The sequence below is a fragment of the Hydractinia symbiolongicarpus genome, chromosome 4 (assembly GCF_029227915.1).
Source record: "Hydractinia symbiolongicarpus strain clone_291-10 chromosome 4, HSymV2.1, whole genome shotgun sequence".
In the NCBI taxonomy this organism is placed as follows: domain Eukaryota; kingdom Metazoa; phylum Cnidaria; class Hydrozoa; order Anthoathecata; family Hydractiniidae; genus Hydractinia; species Hydractinia symbiolongicarpus.
This window is the reverse complement of record NC_079878.1, coordinates 28,242,733-28,255,153: the sequence shown is the minus strand read 5'-3', so window position 1 is coordinate 28,255,153 and position 12,421 is coordinate 28,242,733.

Here is a 12,421-nt window from a genome sequence, read left to right as displayed (position 1 = left end):
TTTTAAATGAAGCGCTACCACAGCGCCCAGTGTAATCGCTGATTTTTGTCAACCATGTCAAATTAAGAAGAATGTTACTTCTTAGAGTCCAATTGTTTCACTTAAAAAACTTATAAGGCCACAGTCAAAAATCTGTTCAATTTAGTCCCACAGTCAATAGTTTCACTGTTAAAAGCGATGCAACCTAGTAATGCGAGAAAAATATCGCTAAATACATGTTGGTACGAATATGTGATGCAACCGTTGTAACTCAAACGGATTTATACTGTTAGAAGGTCAATGAAATGTAGTTTTTGAAACTGTTCCTATTTATTCAGCGCGTGCTAACGGCCAGGATTGGTACCACAGTAAAAAATAACTTTTTTATCTAAATTTTCAAATGAAGCGCTACCACAGCGCCCAGTGTAATCGCTGAATTCCAGCAATCATGTCGAGCTAAGAAGAATGTTTTTTCTTGGATTCCAATTGTCTCATTTATCACATTGATACGATCAAAGACGAAAATCGGTTCAATTAAGTCCCACAGTCAACCGTTTTCCTGTTAAAAGGGATGCAACCTGGTAATATCGGAAAAATATCGTTTCGTACATGATGGTACGAATATGTGACGGAACCGTTGTAATTCAAACAGACTGATACCGTTAGAAAGTCAATTAAATAGAGTTTTTGAAAATGTCTCTATTTCTTCTGCGCGAAATAACGGCTACGGTTAGTCCCACCGTGCAAAAATGACTTTTTATTCTAAATTTTTAAATAAAGCGCCGCCGCAGGGCCCAGTGAAAATGCTGAGTTTAAGCAAACATGTCAGATTAGGAAGATTGTTAATTCTTATAGTCCAATTGTCTCACTTATAACATTTATAAAGTCACAGTCCAAAATCAATTAAGTTGAGTCCCACAGTCAATCGTTTCACTGTTAAAAGCGATACAACTTAGTAATATCGGAGAAAAGTCACTAAATACATGTTGGTTCGAATGTGTGACGCAACCGTGTTAACTCAAACGGATTGACACCGTTAGAAAGTCAATGAAATGTAGTATTTGAAACTGTCTCTCTTTCTTCAGCGCGCGCTAACGGCTAGGATTGGTCTCAAAGTACAAAATGACTTATTTTTCTAAACGTTTAAATGAACCGCTATCACATCGCCCAGTGTAATCGGTAAATTCCAGCAATCATGTCAAATTAAGAAGAGTGTTATTTCTTGGGTCCAATTGTCTCATTTATCACATTTATGAGATCAAAGTCAAAAATCAATTACATTGAGTCCCACAGTCAATCGTTTCACTGTTAAAAGCGATACAACTTAGTAATATCGGAGAAAAGTCACTAAATACATGTTGGTTCGAATGTGTGACGCAACCGTTGTATCTCAAACGGATTGACACCGTTAGAAAGTCAATGAAATGTAGTATTTGAAACTGTCTCTCTTTCTTCAGCGCGCGCTAACGGCTAGGATTGGTCTCAAAGTACAAAATGACTTATTTATCTAAACGTTTAAATGAAGCGCTATCACAGCGCCCAGTGGAATCGGTAAATTCCAGCAATCATGTCAAATTAAGAAGAGTGTTATTTCTTGGGTCCAATTGTCTCAATTATGACATTTATGAGGTCAAAGTCAAAAATCAGTTCAATTAAGTTCCACAGTCAATAGTTTCACTGCTAAAAGCGTTGCAACCTAGTATTATCAGAAAAATATCGCTAAATACATAATGGTACGAATATGTGACACAAACGTTGTAACTCAAAGGGACTGACACCGACAGAAAGTCAGTGGAATGTAGTATTTGAAACTGTCTCTCTTTGTTCAGCGTGCGATAACGGCTAGGATTGGTCCCACAGTACAAAATGACTTATTTATCTAAACGTTTAAATGAACCGCTACCACAGCGCACAATGTAATGGCTGAGTTGCGGCAATCACTTCAAATTAAGAAGAATGTTATTTCTATGAGTCCAATTGTCTCATTTATCACATTTATCAGGTCACAGTCCAAATTTAGTTCTATTAAGTCCCACAGTCAATCGTTTCACTGGTAAAAGCGATACACCTGAAGCGCTATCACAGGGCCCTGTGTAATCGGTAAATTCCAGCAATCATGTCAAATTAAGAAGAGTGTTATTTCTTGGGTCCAATTGTCTCATTTATCACATTTACGAGGTCAAAGTCAAAAATCAGTTTAATTAAGTTCCACAGTCAATCGTTTCACTGTTAAAAGCGATGCAGCCTAGTAATATCCGAATAATATCGCTATGTGAGGCAACTGTTGTAACTCAAACTGATTTATACTATACCGTTACAAAGTCAATGAAATGTAGTTTTTGAACGTGTTCCTATTTATTCAGTGCGTGCTAACAGCCGGGATTGGTCCCACAGCAAAAAATAACTTATTTATCTAAAATTCACTGTTAAAAGCAATACAACTTAGTAATATCGGAAAAAAATCAATAAATACACGTTGGTACGAATATGTGACGGAACCGTTGTAATTGAAACAGACTGATACCGCTAGAGAGGCAATTAAAATGGAGTTTTTGAAACTGTCTATATTTCTTCAGCGCGCGATAACGGCTACGATAGGTCCCACCGTGCAAAAATGGCTTTTTTATCTAAATTTTTAAATAAAGCGCCGCCACAACGCCCAGTGAAAATGCTGAGTTCAAGCAATCATGTCAAATTAGGAAGATTGTTATTTCTTGGAGTCCAATTGCCTCACTTATAACATTTATAAAGTCACAGTTTAAAATCAATTAAATTGAGTCCCACAGTCAATCGTTTCACTGTTAAAAGCGATACAACTTAGTAATATCGGAGAAAAGTCACTAAATACATGTTGGTTCGAATGTGTGACGCAACCGTTGTAACTCAAACGGATTGACACCGTTAGAAAGTCAGTGAAATGTTCAGCGTGCGATAACGGCTAGGATTGGTCCCACAGTACAAAATGACTTATTTATCTAAACGCTTAAATGAAGCGCTACCACAGCGCCCAGTGTAATCGGTAAATTCCAGCAATCAGGTCAAATTAAGAAGAGTGTTATTTCTTGCAGTCCAATTGTCTCATTTATCACATTTATAAGATCGAAGACAAAAATCAGTTCAATAAAGTCCCACAGTCAATCGTTTTACTGTTAAAATCGATGCAGCCTGGTAATATCAGAAAAATATCGCTAAATACATTTTGGTACGAATATGTGACCTAACCGCTTTAACTCAAACGGACTGACACCGTTAGAAAGTCAGTGAAATGTAGTTTTTAAAGCTGTCGCTATTTCTTCAGCGCGCGTTAACAGCTAGGATTGGACTCACAGTCAAAAATGACTTTTTATCTTAATTTTTAAATGAAGCGCTACCACAGCGCCCAGTGTAATCGCTGAGTTTCGGCAATCATGTGAAATTAAGAAGAATGTTACTTCTTGGAGTCCAATTGTCTCACTTAAAACAATTATAAGGCCACAGTCCAAAATCAGTTTAATTTAGTCACACAGTCAATCGTTTCACTGTTAAAAGCGATGCAACCTAGTACTGTGAGAAAAATATCGCTAAATACATAATGGTACGAATATGTGACACAAACGTTGTAACTCAAAGGGACTGACACCGGTAGAAAGTCAGTGAAATGTAGTATTTGAAACTGTCTCTATTTGTTCAGCGTGCGATAACGGCTAGGATTGGTCTCTCAGTACAAAATGACTTATTTATCTAATCGTTTAAATAAACCGCTACCACAGCGCACAATGTAATGGCTGAGTTGCGGCAATCATTTCAAATTAAGAAGAATGTTATTTCTATTAGTCCAATTGTCTCATTTATCACATTTATCAGGTCACAGTCCAAATTTAGTTCAATTAAGTCCCACAGTCAATCGTTTCACTGTTAAAAGCGATACAACTTAGTAATATCGGAAAAAAAATCACGAACTACTTGTTAGTACGAATATGTGACGCAACCGTTGTAACTCAAACGGATTAACACCGTTAGAAAGTCAATGAAATGTAGTATTTGAAACTGTTTCTATTTCTTCAGCGCGCGCTAACGGCTAGGATTGGTTCCACAGTACAAAATGACTTATTTATCTGAACGTTTAAATGAAGCGCTACCACAGGGTCCAGTGTAATCGCTGAGTTCCCGCAATTAAGTCGAGTTAAGAAGACTGTTATTTCTTGCAGTCCAATTGGCTTTTTAATTACATTTATAAGGTCACAGTCCAGAATCAGTTCAAATAAGTCCCACAGTCAATCGTTTCACTGCTAAAAGCGATACAACTTAGTAATATCGGAGAAAAGTCACTAAATACATGTTGGTTCGAATGTGTGACGCAACCGTTGTAACTCAAACGGATTGACACCGTTAGAAAGTCAATGAAATGTAGTATTTGAAACTGTCTCTCTTTCTTCAGCGCGCGCTAACGGCTAGGATTGGTCCCACAGTACAAAATGACTTATTTATCTAAACGCTTAAATGAAGCGCTACCACAGCGCCCAGTGTAATCGGTAAATTCCAGCAATCATGTCAAATTAAGAAGAGTGTCATTTCTTGCAGTCCAATTGTCTTATTTATCACATTTATAAGATCGAAGACAAAAATCAGTTCAATGAAGTCCCACAGTCAATCGTTTCACTGTTAAAAGCGATGCAGCCTAGTAATATCCGAATAATATCGCTATGTGAGGCAACTGTTGTAACTCAAACTGATTTATACTATACCGTTACAAAGTCAATGAAATGTAGTTTTTGAACGTGTTCCTATTTATTCAGTGCGTGCTAACAGCCGGGATTGGTCCCACAGCAAAAAATAACTTATTTATCTAAAATTCACTGTTAAAAGCAATACAACTTAGTAATATCGGAAAAAAATCAATAAATACACGTTGGTACGAATATGTGACGGAACCGTTGTAATTGAAACAGACTGATACCGCTAGAGAGGCAATTAAAATGGAGTTTTTGAAACTGTCTATATTTCTTCAGCGCGCGATAACGGCTACGATAGGTCCCACCGTGCAAAAATGGCTTTTTTATCTAAATTTTTAAATAAAGCGCCGCCACAACGCCCAGTGAAAATGCTGAGTTCAAGCAATCATGTCAAATTAGGAAGATTGTTATTTCTTGGAGTCCAATTGCCTCACTTATAACATTTATAAAGTCACAGTTTAAAATCAATTAAATTGAGTCCCACAGTCAATCGTTTCACTGTTAAAAGCGATACAACTTAGTAATATCGGAGAAAAGTCACTAAATACATGTTGGTTCGAATGTGTGACGCAACCGTTGTAACTCAAACGGATTGACACCGTTAGAAAGTCAGTGAAATGTTCAGCGTGCGATAACGGCTAGGATTGGTCCCACAGTACAAAATGACTTATTTATCTAAACGCTTAAATGAAGCGCTACCACAGCGCCCAGTGTAATCGGTAAATTCCAGCAATCAGGTCAAATTAAGAAGAGTGTTATTTCTTGCAGTCCAATTGTCTCATTTATCACATTTATAAGATCGAAGACAAAAATCAGTTCAATAAAGTCCCACAGTCAATCGTTTTACTGTTAAAATCGATGCAGCTTGGTAATATCAGAAAAATATCGCTAAATACATTTTGGTACGAATATGTGACCTAACCGCTTTAACTCAAACGGACTGACACCGTTAGAAAGTCAGTGAAATGTAGTTTTTAAAGCTGTCGCTATTTCTTCAGCGCGCGTTAACAGCTAGGATTGGACTCACAGTCAAAAATGACTTTTTATCTTAATTTTTAAATGAAGCGCTACCACAGCGCCCAGTGTAATCGCTGAGTTTCGGCAATCATGTGAAATTAAGAAGAATGTTACTTCTTGGAGTCCAATTGTCTCACTTAAAACAATTATAAGGCCACAGTCCAAAATCAGTTTAATTTAGTCACACAGTCAATCGTTTCACTGTTAAAAGCGATGCAACCTAGTACTGTGAGAAAAATATCGCTAAATACATAATGGTACGAATATGTGACACAAACGTTGTAACTCAAAGGGACTGACACCGGTAGAAAGTCAGTGAAATGTAGTATTTGAAACTGTCTCTATTTGTTCAGCGTGCGATAACGGCTAGGATTGGTCTCTCAGTACAAAATGACTTATTTATCTAATCGTTTAAATAAACCGCTACCACAGCGCACAATGTAATGGCTGAGTTGCGGCAATCATTTCAAATTAAGAAGAATGTTATTTCTATTAGTCCAATTGTCTCATTTATCACATTTATCAGGTCACAGTCCAAATTTAGTTCAATTAAGTCCCACAGTCAATCGTTTCACTGTTAAAAGCGATACAACTTAGTAATATCGGAAAAAAAATCACGAACTACTTGTTAGTACGAATATGTGACGCAACCGTTGTAACTCAAACGGATTAACACCGTTAGAAAGTCAATGAAATGTAGTATTTGAAACTGTTTCTATTTCTTCAGCGCGCGCTAACGGCTAGGATTGGTTCCACAGTACAAAATGACTTATTTATCTGAACGTTTAAATGAAGCGCTACCACAGGGTCCAGTGTAATCGCTGAGTTCCCGCAATTAAGTCGAGTTAAGAAGACTGTTATTTCTTGCAGTCCAATTGGCTTTTTAATTACATTTATAAGGTCACAGTCCAGAATCAGTTCAAATAAGTCCCACAGTCAATCGTTTCACTGCTAAAAGCGATACAACTTAGTAATATCGGAGAAAAGTCACTAAATACATGTTGGTTCGAATGTGTGACGCAACCGTTGTAACTCAAACGGATTGACACCGTTAGAAAGTCAATGAAATGTAGTATTTGAAACTGTCTCTCTTTCTTCAGCGCGCGCTAACGGCTAGGATTGGTCCCACAGTACAAAATGACTTATTTATCTAAACGCTTAAATGAAGCGCTACCACAGCGCCCAGTGTAATCGGTAAATTCCAGCAATCATGTCAAATTAAGAAGAGTGTCATTTCTTGCAGTCCAATTGTCTTATTTATCACATTTATAAGATCGAAGACAAAAATCAGTTCAATGAAGTCCCACAGTCAATCGTTTTACTGTTAAAAGCGATGCAGCCTAGTATTATCCGAATAATATCGCTAAAGACATGTTGGTACGAATATGTGATGCAACTGTTGTAACTCAAACTGATTAATACCGTTACAAAGTCAATGAAATGTAGTTTTGGAAACTGTTCCTATTTATTCAGTGCGTGCTAACAGCCAGGATTGGTCCCACAGCAAAAAATAACTTATTTATCTAAATTTTTAAATGAAGCGCTACCACAACGACAAGTGCAAGCGCTGAATTCCAGCAATCATGTCAAATTAAGAAGAATGTTTTTCCTTGGAGTCCAATTTTCTCAATTATGACACTTATAAAGTCAAAAGTCCAGAATCAGTTCAATTCACTCGTTTCACTGTTAAAAGCAATACAACTTAGTAATATCGGAAAAAAATCAATAAATACACGTTGGTACAAATATGTGACGCAACGGTTGTAATTAAAACGAATTGATACCGTTAGAAAGTCAATGAAATGGAATTTTTAAAACAGTCTCTATTTCTTCAGCGCGCGCTAACGGCTAAGATTTGTCCCTCAGTAAAAATGACTTATTTATCTAAATTTTTATATGAAGGGCTACCACAAGATCCAGTGCAATCGCTGAGTTTCGGCAATCATGTGAAATTAAGAAGAATGTTACTTCTTGCAGTCCAATTGTCTCACTTAAAACAATTATAAGGCCACAGTCCAAAATCAGTTTAATTTAGTCACACAGTCAATCGTTTCACTGTTAAAAGCGATGCAACCTAGTAATGTGAGAAAAATATCGCTAAATACATAATGGTACGAATATGTGACACAAACGTTGTAACTCAAAGGGACTGACACCGGTAGAAAGTCAGTGAAATGTAGTATTTGAAACAGTCTCTATTTCTTCAGCGCGCGCTAACGGCTAAGATTTGTCCCTCAGTAAAAATGACTTATTTATCTAAATTTTTATATGAAGGGCTACCACAAGATCCAGTGCAATCGCTGAGTTCCAGCAATCATGTCGAGTTAACAAGAATGTTTTTTCTTGGAGTCCAATTGTCTCATTTATCACATGGATAAGATCAGAGACAATAATCTTTTCAATTAAGTCCCACAGTCAACCGTTATCCTGTTAAAAGCGATGCAACCTGGTAATATCGGAAAAATATCGTTAAGTACATCATGGTACGAATATGTGACGGAACCGTTGTAATTGAAACAGACTGATACCGCTAGAGAGGCAATTAAAATGGAGTTTTTGAAACTGTCTCTATTTCTTCAGCGCGCGATAACGGCTACGATATGTCCCACCGTGCAAAAATGGCTTTTTTATCTAAATTTTTAAATAAAGCGCCGCCACAACGCCCAGTGAAAATGCTGAGTTCAAGCAATCATGTCAAATTAGGAAGATTGTTATTTCTTGGAGTCCAATTGCCTCACTTATAACATTTATAAAGTCACAGTTTAAAATCAATTAAATTGAGTCCCACAGTCAATCGTTTCACTGTTAAAAGCGATACAACTTAGTAATATCGGAGAAAAGTCACTAAATACATGTTGATTCGAATGTGTGACGCAACCGTTGTAACTCAAACGGATTGACACCGTTAGAAAGTCAGTGAAATGTAGTATTTGAAACTGTCTCTATTTGTTCAGCGTGCGATAACGGCTAGGATTGGTCCCACAGTACAAAATGACTTATTTATCTAAACGCTTAAATGTAGCGCTACCACAGCGCCCAGTGTAATCGGTAAATTCCAGCAATCATGTCAAATTAAGAAGAGTGTTATTTCTTGCAGTCCAATTGTCTCATTTATCACATTTATAATATCGAAGACAAAAATCAGTTCAATAAAGTCCCACAGTCAATCGTTTTACTGTTAAAATCGATGCAGCCTGGTAATATCAGAAAAATATCGCTAAATACATGTTGGTACGAATACGCAACCACAGCGCCCAGTGTAATCGCTGAGTTTCGGCAATCATGTGAAATTAAGAAGAATGTTACTTCTTGGAGTCCAATTGTCTCACTTAAAACAATTATAAGGCCACAGTCCAAAATCAGTTTAATTTAGTCACACAGTCAATCGTTTCACTGTTAAAAGCGATGCAACCTAGTAATGTGAGAAAAATATCGCTAAATACATAATGGTACGAATATGTGACACAAACGTTGTAACTCAAAGGGACTGACACCGGTAGAAAGTCAGTGAAATGTAGTATTTGAAACTGTCTCTATTTGTTCAGCGTGCGATAACGGCTAGGATTGGTCTCACAGTACAAAATGACTTATTTATCTAATCGTTTAAATAAACCGCTACCACAGCGCACAATGTAATGGCTGAGTTGCGGCAATCATTTCAAATTAAGAAGAATGTTATTTCTATTAGTCCAATTGTCTCATTTATCACATTTATCAGGTCACAGTCCAAATTTAGTTCAATTAAGTCCCACAGTCAATCGTTTCACTGTTAAAAGCGATACAACTTAGTAATATCGGAAAAAAAATCACGAACTACTTGTTAGTACGAATATGTGACGCAACCGTTGTAACTGAAACGGATTAACACCGTTAGAAAGTCAATGAAATGTAGTATTTGAAACTGTTTCTATTTCTTCAGCGCGCGCTAACGGCTAGGATTGGTTCCACAGTACAAAATGACTTATTTATCTGAACGTTTAAATGAAGCGCTACCACAGGGTCCAGTGTAATCGCTGAGTTCCCGCAATTAAGTCGAGTTAAGAAGACTGTTATTTCTTGCAGTCCAATTGGCTTTTTAATTACATTTATAAGGTCACAGTCCAGAATCAGTTCAAATAAGTCCCACAGTCAACCGTTATCCTGTTAAAAGCGATGCAACCTGGTAATATCGGAAAAATATCGTTAAGTACATCATGGTACGAATATGTGACGGAACCGTTGTAATTGAAACAGACTGATACCGCTAGAGAGGCAATTAAAATGGAGTTTTTGAAACTGTCTCTATTTCTTCAGCGCGCGATAACGGCTACGATATGTCCCACCGTGCAAAAATGGCTTTTTTATCTAAATTTTTAAATAAAGCGCCGCCACAACGCCCAGTGAAAATGCTGAGTTCAAGCAATCATGTCAAATTAGGAAGATTGTTATTTCTTGGAGTCCAATTGCCTCACTTATAACATTTATAAAGTCACAGTTTAAAATCAATTAAATTGAGTCCCACAGTCAATCGTTTCACTGTTAAAAGCGATACAACTTAGTAATATCGGAGAAAAGTCACTAAATACATGTTGATTCGAATGTGTGACGCAACCGTTGTAACTCAAACGGATTGACACCGTTAGAAAGTCAGTGAAATGTAGTATTTGAAACTGTCTCTATTTGTTCAGCGTGCGATAACGGCTAGGATTGGTCCCACAGTACAAAATGACTTATTTATCTAAACGCTTAAATGTAGCGCTACCACAGCGCCCAGTGTAATCGGTAAATTCCAGCAATCATGTCAAATTAAGAAGAGTGTTATTTCTTGCAGTCCAATTGTCTCATTTATCACATTTATAATATCGAAGACAAAAATCAGTTCAATAAAGTCCCACAGTCAATCGTTTTACTGTTAAAATCGATGCAGCCTGGTAATATCAGAAAAATATCGCTAAATACATGTTGGTACGAATATGTGACCTAACCGCTTTAACTCAAACGGACTGACACCGTTAGAAAGTCAGTGAAATGTAGTTTTTAAAGCTGTCGCTATTTCTTCAGCGCGCGTTAACGGCTAGGATTGGTCCCACAGTCAAAAATGACTTTTTTATCTTAATTTTTAAATGAAGCGCAACCACAGCGCCCAGTGTAATCGCTGAGTTTCGGCAATCATGTGAAATTAAGAAGAATGTTACTTCTTGGAGTCCAATTGTCTCACTTAAAACAATTATAAGGCCACAGTCCAAAATCAGTTTAATTTAGTCACACAGTCAATCGTTTCACTGTTAAAAGCGATGCAACCTAGTAATGTGAGAAAAATATCGCTAAATACATAATGGTACGAATATGTGACACAAACGTTGTAACTCAAAGGGACTGACACCGGTAGAAAGTCAGTGAAATGTAGTATTTGAAACTGTCTCTATTTGTTCAGCGTGCGATAACGGCTAGGATTGGTCTCACAGTACAAAATGACTTATTTATCTAATCGTTTAAATAAACCGCTACCACAGCGCACAATGTAATGGCTGAGTTGCGGCAATCATTTCAAATTAAGAAGAATGTTATTTCTATTAGTCCAATTGTCTCATTTATCACATTTATCAGGTCACAGTCCAAATTTAGTTCAATTAAGTCCCACAGTCAATCGTTTCACTGTTAAAAGCGATACAACTTAGTAATATCGGAAAAAAAATCACGAACTACTTGTTAGTACGAATATGTGACGCAACCGTTGTAACTCAAACGGATTAACACCGTTAGAAAGTCAATGAAATGTAGTATTTGAAACTGTTTCTATTTCTTCAGCGCGCGCTAACGGCTAGGATTGGTTCCACAGTACAAAATGACTTATTTATCTGAACGTTTAAATGAAGCGCTACCACAGGGTCCAGTGTAATCGCTGAGTTCCCGCAATTAAGTCGAGTTAAGAAGACTGTTATTTCTTGCAGTCCAATTGGCTTTTTAATTACATTTATAAGGTCACAGTCCAGAATCAGTTCAAATAAGTCCCACAGTCAATCGTTTCACTGCTAAAAGCGATACAACTTAGTAATATCGGAGAAAAGTCACTAAATACATGTTGGTTCGAATGTGTGACGCAACCGTTGTAACTCAAACGGATTGACACCGTTAGAAAGTCAATGAAATGTAGTATTTGAAACTGTCTCTCTTTCTTCAGCGCGCGCTAACGGCTAGGATTGGTCCCACAGTACAAAATGACTTATTTATCTAAACGCTTAAATGAAGCGCTACCACAGCGCCCAGTGTAATCGGTAAATTCCAGCAATCATGTCAAATTAAGAAGAGTGTCATTTCTTGCAGTCCAATTGTCTTATTTATCACATTTATAAGATCGAAGACAAAAATCAGTTCAATGAAGTCCCACAGTCAATCGTTTTACTGTTAAAAGCGATGCAGCCTAGTATTATCCGAATAATATCGCTAAAGATATGTTGGTACGAATATGTGATGCAACTGTTGTAACTCAAACTGATTAATACCGTTACAAAGTCAATGAAATGTAGTTTTTGAAACTGTTCCTATTTATTCAGTGCGTGCTAACAGCCAGGATTGGTCCCACAGCAAAAAATAACTTATTTATCTAAATTTTTAAATGAAGCGCTACCACAACGACAAGTGCAAGCGCTGAATTCCAGCAATCATGTCAAATTAAGAAGAATGTTTTTCCTTGGAGTCCACTTTTCTCAATTATGACACTTATAAAGTCAAAA